Source organism: Periplaneta americana, chromosome 10, assembly GCF_040183065.1.
Source record: "Periplaneta americana isolate PAMFEO1 chromosome 10, P.americana_PAMFEO1_priV1, whole genome shotgun sequence".
Taxonomy (NCBI): Eukaryota; Metazoa; Arthropoda; class Insecta; order Blattodea; family Blattidae; genus Periplaneta; species Periplaneta americana.
Genome location: NC_091126.1, coordinates 151,513,928 through 151,526,299, shown reverse-complemented (window position 1 = coordinate 151,526,299; position 12,372 = coordinate 151,513,928).

Below are 12,372 nucleotides of genomic sequence, written 5' to 3'. Positions count from 1 at the left end.
TAGCAGCAATAAAAAAAATAATTCGTCTGCTCTCTAGAGACAGAGAAATAATTATTCCGAAACAGAATTTCAATTTTAGATGCAAAACATTACACCATCCAGGGTATACGGGACTGAAATTACAATTATTGTAAAATAATGGACGTATACGGACTTCCACGCAGCCACGCGAGCGGAGTAAACATTAGCATTAGATAATAAGTTCGCATGTTTACACAATATTCCATCGGGGTCTTTAGCAAGACCTTCAAACAGGGTTGAAGTCACAATATGGAAGTGTTCCAGTTTAGCCTCAAATTTAGATTACTACTGCAAAGCTTGAGAATTTTACCCGCGGGATTGATCAAGATGTTAGTGCAGGAACCACCACTGATTGTAGTTTTCATGCCAAGTAGCTTTCCTCCGTCTCCTTACTTCATAGGCTGTCTGTCGCGTGTAATCACTGCAGTTCGAGTTTTGGTCACCGCTGATATAGAGTTAAGTAGAAACTTATCAGCCCTTCTGTGACCACTCACATCTCTGGATGGCGATGTTCATAAAACAGAGCAGGGTTTTTCTGAGTGATGACGTCACAAAGCACTGATCTTCGCGGTCACAGGTCACAAATTCATCGGTCGACATAGACTTCAAATTTTAAGCAGATTTTTTTATGAAGCATGGTTTTACCTCTCTGGCTATATTAATACTCAAAGTTCATCCGACAATCCCCATGGATTACGAGAAACAGCTTTGCGAAAGAAATTTAATATATGAGGAGCATCGTTTCAAATCATATTATGTCAAAAAAAAATTACAGGAAGAACGAAAAACTGATTACTCCTTATCTGGATAATTTTTCAACAAGCGAAAAATGTGAAGTTATTATACTTGAGGAGTACGTCAAGGAACTTGAAAAATGAAATTACTTCTCAATTCTCTTCTTCAAATTGAAGGATAATGTGTTGGACATAATACGTTTTGATCCAATAATTGCACAAATATTTTTATTAAAAATTCTTAATAAGGCAAATACATAAAATAACCAATAATTATTGTTGTTATTAAAGAGAAACATTATCTGTTAATATTAAATTACAATTTCCACATTAAACATTTTGATATACAGAGTGTTCATAAGTTCTTCCTGCTTCATAATGTCTTTAAGGAGATAAATGACCGCATAAAAACCATTATTATTGTTATTATTAAATAAAACATTATTTTGTTAATATAAAAAAATATTCACATTAAACAAATTTCAATGTAGGCCTACACGGTGTTCGTAACACCCATCCGGCTGTATTCATGATGTTTGAATCTTTTTCACACTTTTTCCAATCCTCCTTGTTCTAAACAGACACAAGTTGCCATATTACCATCATCCTCATTGCGATTTACCACAGTAACTGCATCGACGATGTAAGGATAGAAATACAGGGACATCATTTTATTTTCACTTCAATTTTTATTGTACCTGAGTTTTGGAATGTACTTCACTCCCACCCCTTCTACTAGTAAACTTCCAACCGTTCACGACACAGAGCCGAGGGTGCGTAAGCAGTACTGAGTTACTGAGTATAGTACGTTTCAGAAATATGTTCGCGTTTTCCAGTGATGAAAGAGCTTTCAATATTGATTCATATTTTCGTACGGGTCCTGTCGTCCGTTTCCCTATGTCGTATCCCGGTTTCCCCCACCTGCTTCTGTTCGCCTCTTTGTAAAGTCTAGTAGCTGGGCTATCTTAACTCTTTTCTGAAAACAATAATTTCTGTTAGGAATTGGACGTCTACGTAATATTATTCAAGTGTTTAAAATAACTTAAATAAAAGGGCCTCCTTAAGTAATTAACTGTCACGTGATCCCCCCCCCTTCTACAACCCTGCCACAAAACCACTTGAACGGACAGTAGATAGCATGTCTGAGTGATTTTATATTTTCGGATCGGGCAGAAGTGAAGATTGAATTTACAGTACGTAAGGGACTCTTTTATAGAGTAGGTACAGAATTATTTCAACATGAGTTACTCGTACGAAGGACGAAACTGGTAATTTGAATTAGGTACAATATTCTATAGTGCGATAATATGCACAAAAGAACTGAAGCCTGTATCGAAATGAACGGCCACCATTTTCTACAATTATTTTTCAATTTAACTTCATTCTCTATATAGTACGCTAATGTGCTGTAACAGTACAATATACACTGCATAATTAATACTTCCGAATGGATAGCTCAATTCGTGTGTAAACACTAAGTGTTAATACAGTACTGTATTTTGATTAAACAAAAACCTAATGAAAATTATCAAACTCAAAATTGCGATATTTCCTAGTTTACATAAATGGATGAACCACTTTTCTTCCCTCCTATACCTAGTAAAGTGATTTGTATTTTACGCCAGTATCATCGAACTTAGTCGTGGAAAGGGTAGCAAACGGTGTTTCCTGTTTCAATCGTTAATAGAAAGGTATAGCCAGGTTAATATTAAAAATGTTAGTAAAAATAAAATGATGTCCCTGTATATAGCTTCACACAATTTAAGTAAGCCACTGTTTTTTTTTTTTACTATTTCTTTCTGTCATAAGTTACTATAGGTAATAGAAAAAGTGAAAGAGTAATTTTACATTTTAAAAATTCTAGGGTATTTTCAGCTCATTTCCCTTCTCCGACATCAAATTCCCCCTCCCCCACGAATTGGTAAATACTCTGATGCGTAAGAAAGAGGTAAAGGCCTGAAGATTTGAATATTGACTTAGTATTGTATTAAATTAAAGTTATAGAATTTCTACATTAATTAAAATATTGCCGGGGTGTGATAAATGTTTGTAGAGAGTCTCATAATCTCTACATTCTTCATTGAAATCTATTTTATGTTGCCTCAGATTTCAGTTTATGTGCATGTTTTGCTACTTTCGGGGTCCTCCTAAACTGTCACCTACCATAGTTTCTTGTTCCATACTGGAAACAACTTCCATCACACACAGCTCGGAAGAAAAAGACTGTCTTGTCCGTTTTGAATATGAAGCATTGTCGAGAAAAGTTCGCCAGATTGTCAGTATAATTAATATAAAAAAGTAATTAATTAATTTCACTTATACCAATTTTATAATATGAATAACTTATTGGACGTAATACGATATGAAACAGATACTATAAAGGACTGAATACGATTTGAAACAACCGCTACTTTTAATCAGTCATTTACACTGTCAGAGAATACTATTTGATAAAATCAGAGTTCACAGCGTGGAAGATCGTATCCGAAACTATATGAAAATGTATCAAACTCAATTTTGTCTACCAGTGGACATAAGATTTAAAACGATGCTCCTCATATTATCAATCGGAGTATGGATTGCCATATCAAGAGCAGGGATCTAGAACCGATCTTTTCACCAGTGCCCTGGATTCAGACTCCGCTGTTCCGGGATATTGTATCCATTCATTGCCCAGCTAAATCAAGACGAGATCGAACATGGTTTCTTTCAGCAGGACATTAGAAAGGGACATAGGTCAAGTCATACAATGGGACTTTTTAAGTGAACTGTTTCGAGAAAGAATTATTTCTGAGTGACTTTACCAACCACAACTCCCGCATCTGAAACCTCTGCAGTGTTTCTTCGTGAGTGCAGCAAATTTGACCTATAGAAGAGCAATACAAAGTCAGTGGATGCATTTGGAAGTGAAATAATTAATTATGTGCAGTAAATTAATCATCAAACGTTAAAGTGCTTGCAGACAATTTGCAAATAGATCTAACTCTGCCGTCGGCAGCAAGAAAATTATAATCAGCATCTACTGAGACTGTAGCGAGTAATTTCACATACTAATTAGCAATTTACGAATCTTAATTATTCACGAAGTCACGACGGATTTCTATGCGATATAAGGTGCTCCACTTAGGAGGCGCTGCACGATGGTTCCTGAGTTCGAATCACGTGTATAGGAAATAGAATCATTTCCCCTTCTACAGACATTGATGTATAAGTCCTACAATAGGAGGAAATTAAGGGGAGTTTGTACTTTCATATCTTACAATTTTATATTCCTCAATTTGGGTACACTTTTCTCAGAAGTTATGACAGATACAAATGTAGAAAAAACAGGGCATATGTAACATACCTTTATGTATATAACCGGTTAAATAAATTTAAAATTCCACTGAGCTGTTGCCAAAAAAAAAATCATTGATAACATTTTTTTTGCATTAAGAATGATTGCAAATTTTTTTTTATGTTTGCTGAAGATATAAATAAACTTAATTATTTAACCTACTGTGTAACACACACTTGCAAAAAAAATATTTTCTCAACTTCACTCCTTGTTTCATTAGAAGAATTTCTGCCACTTAGTCTAAAAAAAGAATCTTATTCAGACGCTTGTAATGCCCCATTTTGATTATTGCGATTCCTTACTAACTAATATAAGTTGACTCTTAGCTGGGAGACTATGCAAAGCTCATAAATTTGACCATGTAACGCCTTCCCTCCAGTTACTTTCATGGGTGCGTCTGAAGGAACGAAGAACAATACACTGTCTCTTCTATTTAGAATCATGCATACTTCTACTCCGAATTATCTGTTATCGCGCTTTCAATTTCTTACAACTCTTCGAAACCGGCATCAAACACTTCTTTCTATCCCTCATCATAGAAAGTCTTTATACTCATCCTCCTATACTGTAGAAATACCTCGCCTCGGAATTCGATACTTAATGACGTCAAGAACTGACGGACTTTATTACAATTCAAAATTAAATTGGAAACTTTTGTCTTATTTAATGCCTTTTAGGTATTGCTAGAAGTGTTGATTTGTGTTTTTTTTTACTCTAGATTAAAATTGCAAGTTTCTTGTTTAGGCCTATGTTAGTTAATTAGTTAGGATAAATTAATTATGATTATCATTTAAAATTTGTATGACTGCAACCTGTGTATATTTTTGTGTGGCTTTACTTTGTTTATAGTGTATTTTTTTCTTTTTATTTCTATTTTTGTATTTGTATTTCTGGTGGTGTGGAAGAGAAGGCATGATGGCCTTAACTACACCAGCATAAATAAAAATATACCGTATATATAAATAAATAAGTAAATAAATAAATAAAATGCCATCATATTGATATTGTATATTAATTTCGGCTTTATGGGTACAATACTTTCTGAGAAAAAACTGTACCAATGTAACAAAAAATAAGAAAGTGCAGAAAAATGGTGTCAAAGTTCCCATATCTTGCAGTGTTAAATTCCTCAATTTTGGGTGCACTTTTCTCAGACGTGATATAAGATATAAATGTAGAAAAATAGGGCATATATAAGATACTATTATGTATGCAACCGGCTACATAAATTTAAAATTCCGCTGAGCGGTTGGCAAGAAAATATTTTTTATTGATAACAATTTTGCATTAAGAATTACTACAATATTTTTGCTGAAGTTAGGGCTAAAACCTGACAGTTAGAAGAAATAAAATCATATTATCATTTTACACATATTAAGCTTCCGAAAAACGATAAAAAAGAACAAAATGTAATCCCCCCCCCCAAAATTCGGTGTGTAGACTCCCCTTAAGCGAAAACGAAAAAGGAAATTGAGGAGTCGGATTTTATATCTAAATTACAATAATTCAGAGATTGGTCGAAGGAGAGTACAATCTTATTTCAAAGCGATAGTTTAAGCTACCAACTTAAAGATACGATGAAAGAGTAATGGAACGGAGAAAAATTCTCTCCGGCGCCGGGATTTGAACCCGGGTTTTCAGCTCTACTTGCTGACGCTTTATCCACTAAGCCACACCGAATTCCACCCCGGCGTCGGAAGAATCGTCTCAGTTTTAAGTTCCAACTCTTCGGCTCCCTCTAGTGGCCGCCCTCTGCACTACGTCATAGATATCTATGAACCTAGGACCGAAATCAACACATGTGCTGAGGTGCACTCGTAATGAGTGACTAGTTGGCCGGGATCCGACGGAATAAGCGCCGTCTTAAATCACGAAGTGATTTACGCATATCATATATATATTATTATGATGTATCGAAGTACATATGATATTTCCATGCAGATATTTTGCGTTATCATACGATGAAAGAGGCCCTAATGGAAAGGAGAAAAATTCTCTCCGGCGCCGGGATTTGAACCCGGGTTTTCAGCTCTACGTGCTGACGCTTTATCCACTATCCACTAGAGGGAGCCCAAGAGTTGGAACTTAAAACTGAGACGATTCTTCCGACGCCGGGGTGGAATCCGGTGTGGCTTAGTGGATAAAGCGTCAGCACGTAGAGCTGAAAACCCGGGTTCAAATCCCGGCGCCGGAGAGAATTTTTCTCCGTTCCATTACTCTTTCATCGTATGATAACGCAGAATATCTGCATGGAAATATCATATGTACTTCTGTACATCATAATTATATATACCAACTTAAAGGCCAAAACATTACATGAAATAAAACAGTGCCACATTGATTGAAACTAACTCAGACGGCTACACCTACAACCAACTAGCCCTTGATAAGCAGATTCGGGACCAGGGTTGCCAACATAGGAGGTTTCCCGCTAAAACTGGAGGTTTCAAGGGTGTCTTCGGAGAGGGAATTTATATTTTGGAGGGCAGAGAAAATCTGGAGGTTTCTGAATGTTGATTTTAGTTGTTACAGACGATGTTTCCCTCTCTTCCAAATTAGCATTTTACGTACAGTACGTATGTTGAAGTGTTTGGAGTAACGAAATATGAGACCTGATATTTTACATACATTGCGAACGGTATTAGTAATATGTTTGAAGAAATTCATGTCCTTGGTAAATAATACACATGAATCTTTAAACTTTGAAATGTAATTTAAATTTCTGATCTGTGGTGCGGTGTTTTCTTTTACAGTAGTGCACTATTGCTGTTCAGAAGATATATTTGTAATTCATTCCTAACCCCGTCACATGTATTTTATCCGTAGAGTCCCATCTCTTAATGTAATTGAACCAGCAGTGAGGTACGTTATTCTGTGGGATTTAAGCCGCTCGTTTCCGTTTCATTGCTTCTGTTTTATGTTTCCTGCATATTGTTTGGAATGATCGCATAGTCGTATTTATTAATGTTGTACCAAAGGAAATGTTTAATTGCGATTTCCGCTTCGTGTTCTGAGGCTATATTGACGTTTTTATTACCATTAGTCACATTCCAATAAATCCCTTCTCAGAAACTGCTATAACGGAAATGTGAATATTGACCTTTTCTTCTAATTTTATTGCTCATGTTATTGCGGTAATAAATGCAATTCTTTGAATTTTATTACGCATTACACTGGATGGAAAGAGAAAAGAATATGTCGCTGCAATAAATTAATATGCAGGTTCTTAGAAATTCATTCCTTCATTCAGAATTTCCTGCCCAAGAGCAGGTCTTTCACTGCAAACCCACCATCCCCCTACCTTCCCTATTTTCCACTTTTCTCTTAGTCTTCGCATACGATCCATATATCATAATGTTGTATACCTTATTTTTTCTGTCTGAACTTTATTCCCGTTAACCATTCCTTCCAGTGCATACATTCTTCAGCGGACAGTTTCTTCCTAGACAGCGACCCATCCAATTCATTTTTCAGTTCCAACCACTTTCAGCACTATTCTTTCTTCACCTATTCTTTCTAGCCCAGTTTATTTTCTTATTCCGTCTGTACATTTCACAAGCTCCATTCTTTCCTATATCCAAATTTCAAATGATTCCCGCCGTTTCTCTTCACTTCGTCGTAATGTCCATGACTCTAGTCCAGCCGTGGCGAAAATGTGATCGTGCGCCGAGCCACTGTGTAACCTGCAACGTGCGTAGCACCTATGAAGGGAGGCGGACACCCGAAGAGGAAGTGAAGGAACTGTCTGGCTTATTAACGGATTTTCATTTTCCTTACGTCAAACACTTAAATATAATTTTATACAATACAAGGCTACAAACTAATGTTTAGTACGTGTAAAGAAGAAAGAAATTAACAAGAAAATATAGGACACATTATCACAACCTAAAATTAACTGTCTTCAGAATGTCTCTGCGACACAGCTTCAAAATCAGGAATTATGTCACTTACTGCCAGTCGTAGTTGATCACGAAGGTATTTGTCTGTCAGTTATGATCTAAATTTGGTTTTTACTATTTTCATTGTTTAAAATATTTTTTTCACAAACGTAAGTTGTAGCGAACATGGCTTCAACAGAGCAAGCGAAAGAACGATCTTCGGATATTTATTTTTTGGCAAAGATTTGAAAAGTTCAACATTTGTCAAGTCCTTATATCTAGCTTTCATTTAACATCACATTGTAAATCTGTGAGTTTAAATTGAAGATCTAACCGTATTATTCGTACATCTGCTGTAAAAGGATAGACGTACAGAGATGATTATGATGATAATAATAATAATAATAATAATAGCACTTAACCGTTTAATGTTTCATGAGTAACATGTAGTATAATGCCATTTTATGTTATACAACCGTTTTCCTCGTAATACTTGTGGACAAATCATACATTTAATATTCTCATCATATTGGCAGCAAACAAATGCGTCCTCCCGTCCTACTTGAAACTTTCGTTCTTGTAGAGGTACATGGTTTCGAGAGAGACATTGCGACGATACGCCACTGGCAGGTCAGAGATAAATACAAATGGAACGGAGTTTGACTCCAGTGAGTGAGAGGTAGGAAGCAAGAGAAATGCACAACTATCATTGCAAGCCACAATGTGCTCGTGAGTCACATTTTCGCCACGGCTGCTCTAGTCTATACAGTACCATACTCCACACAAAGCATTTCACGTCTCCATATCTTAATTCTTTTTCCAGAAGCCTGGATAAAATTTCCATCCATTGCTATTGCCATTCTCTTTTTGAATTTGTCAGCAGTTCATGTTTTAATTGGTTATTTTACTATTATTTTCAACTGCTATGGTTATATAGCGTCTGAATGAGATGGTGATAATGCCAGCGAAATAAGTTCAGGGTCCAGCGCCGAAAGTTACCTGCATTTGCTTTTGTTGGGTTGAGGGAAAACACCGGAAGAACCCAACCAGGTAACTTGTTCCAACCAGAATTTGAACCGGTCCCTTGGGCATGTCCAGGTCTATCTTTTTTATGTTGTTGGAATAATAGCATTCCTAATTAAGTTTTCTCATCTTTTTCTTCAGCGTCATGCAATTAGGCATTAGACCTGTTTCCACGTCAAGAGATCGAGAATCTTTCTCCCTTCTTAATGGACAGCCCGACTTTATTTTTTCTTTTGCTGATAGTGTAACAAAAGGTGTTATTTATTCTTTCATCTGACATTCTCTGTATTAGTTCTCTCTTCAACATTGTTTTTTTTTTTCTGTAGGATTTTTTTTTCATGTCTTCATTATGTTTCATGTCTGAGAAAGTGTAACACGCTACTGAATGTAGTAACTTCATCTCATTGTCGGTATTTTCAATTTTTTTTTTCTGTCTTATCTACTCTTTGTTCACTTTTCACTTCAACATACAGTAGACACTGCCAATGTTTTGTACTGTGCGCTTTTCGAAGTTTTATTTTCTAGTATTCATATTATTCTCTCACAAAATGTATAAAATATCAAAATTTTCTATACATACAGGGTGTAACTAAAATATATGTTAAAACTTTAGGGGCGTAATCCTCTCATATATGAACATTGGTCCGGAAACGCTTTATTTCCTTCCTACGGCCCTTTTTATACATTACTTATATTGATGCGGTACATTATGAAATAAAAATAGCATACCACATGTAAGTATCGATGTTTGGCCCGGCATTGTTGGTGACGTTCTGGTGGGACCTCATGTTCTTCCACCCAGGCTCAACGGAGAAAAAGACAAAAACTTCTTAGGGTACACTTGACCTGTTCTGTTTCACCATGTACCGTTAGAAATATGACGAAATATATATCTCATGCACGATGGAGATTCTGTTCATTTCGATGTCAGTGTTAGTAGATTTCTAAATCAAAGATTCCGTGAAGGACAAATAGGTAGATATGGACCAATACCTTGACCCCTGCGCTCTCCAGACCTAAACTCAATAGAGTTTTATTTGTGGTGTCACTTAAATAGCTTGTAAATGGAACCCCGGTGTAACACGAAGAGAGTCTACGAGCCCGTAGTTTGGAAGGCTGCGAGAGATAACATTCCCCAGTGATACATCGGCGCATCCCAGATTCAGTGCGGCGATGGGTTGATGCATGTATTCATGCAAACGGTGACCATCTTGAACACTTCCTGTAAGATAGATTTTCATGTGGTATGCTATTTTTATTTCATAATGTACACTCTTAGACAAAAAAATGACCGGACTCTTGAAGCGTAAATTTGTCTAAGTTCCGTTCGGCTGTGCGCCTGATACACAAGACTAAAATCAGAGTAGTAAGGACGAAACCAGCGAGATCCAAGAACATACTCTTATATCGGCAAACAACAATTTTGACTGTGTATGTGTCATAGCTCCGTGGTAAAACTTTGACTTCCCACTCAAAAAACCCGGGTTCGTATCTGCCTTGGTATAAGTATATACACATTTATTTCGTTTTATTTTTTTTTCTCTAGCTGGAAACGAATGATACATTTATTAACGTGCACAGGAGTTTGGATTAGTTGAAAAATTAAACAAAAACGTTCAGTAATATCGGAGACTTCTTCCTAATTACCCTTGAATTAAAACAGATGCTCAGTTCTTGGATCTTCTCCCTTCTCTATAAGGAGTATTGATCAGTTACTAAAAGTAGTAGTAGTGGTAATGGTAGTGGTACTGGTGGTAGTAATGGTAGTGGTGGTAGTGGTAGTAAGTCTAATAATAATATTGCAACAACGAGAATAATAACAATAGTACTATTCATCATCATCACCATCATCATCATCATCATCATCAGCCTTCAAGTGTTAGACCCCAGTGGATCTGTTACGGTCTCTTGCCAGCGTTTCCTAGGTCTTGCTAAATTTTTTCGGCCTTTTGGGACATACGACAAAATCTGGCTAGGCCATCTAGAGCGATCCGTCCTCTTGATTCTTCACGTCGACAGTACCTGAGACGCCTGATCGCATCCATACCCCGTAGGATGCAGGCGATTTTAGATGCGGAGGGATTACATACCCGGTATTGAATTTTTTTTGTCTATTTTGATTTTTGTTTATTGGTCTCCGAGATATATTTCTTTATTTTGTTTAATACAAAGAAAAGGATTATGTTTGTTTATTCCTATCCCAGAAGAATTTCTTTTACTTAAGGTTTATTTTTGTTCATTTCTATCCGAGAAGATTTCGTTTAGTCTCTTTAAATACAAGATACAAGGGAAAGGATTGCTATTATGTATCTCACTTGCCCTTTGTAAATATTTAACTTTCTGTTAAATATTTCACAATACTGGTTATTATCAGTATACAAGAAGTAAAAAATGCGAATGAAAAAAAAACAAAGTATAGAGTGACATTCGAACTCGAAACCTTTCCAATACAAGACCACAATGCTACCGACTGCTCTATGCGAGAGAAACGATGAATCTTTCCTTTAAGAAGCATGTTATATAATCATAATATAGTGGTGACCGTGGAGTGTTGGAAACATTTACGACAGAAGAAATTCGTCCGCGTGAGTATCATACTCTGACGAATGCACCCGAAGTCTTCCGAATCGGACATAGAATCTGGAGCCCGGTCATTTTTTTTGTCTAAGAGTGTACCTTATTTACATACAAATGGCTTTTAAGGAACTCGCAGGTTCATTGCCGCCCTCACATAAGCCCCCATCGGTCCCTATCCTGTGCAAGATTAATCCAGTCTCTATCATCACAACCCACCTCCCTCAAATCCATTATAATATTATTCTCCCATCTACGTCTCGGCCTCCGCAAAGGTCTTTTTCCCTCCGGCCTTCCAACTAACACTCTGTATGCATTTCTGGATTCGCCCATACGTTCTACATGCCCTGTCCATTTCAAACGTTTAGATTTAATGTTCCTAATTATGTCAGGTGAAGTCCACACCTGTGGAATAACGGTTAGCTCGTCTAGCAGCGAAACCAGGTGGCCCGGGTTCGTTTCCCGGTCGGGGCAAGTTACCTGGTTGAGGTTTTTCCGGGGTTTTCTCTCAGCCCAATATGAGCAAATGCTGGGTAACTTTCGGTGCTGGACCCCGGACTCATTTCACCGGCATTATCACCTTCATCTCATTCAGACGCTAAATAACCTAAGCTGTTGATAAAGCGTCGTAAAATAACCTACGAAAATAAAATAAAATAAATGTCAGGTGAAGAATAAAATGCGTATAGTTCTGCGTTGTGTAACTTTCTTCATTCTCCTGTAGCTTCATCCCTCTTAGCCCCAAATATTTTCCAAACCACCTCATTCTCAAAGACCCTTAATATCTGTTCCTCTCTCAAAGAGA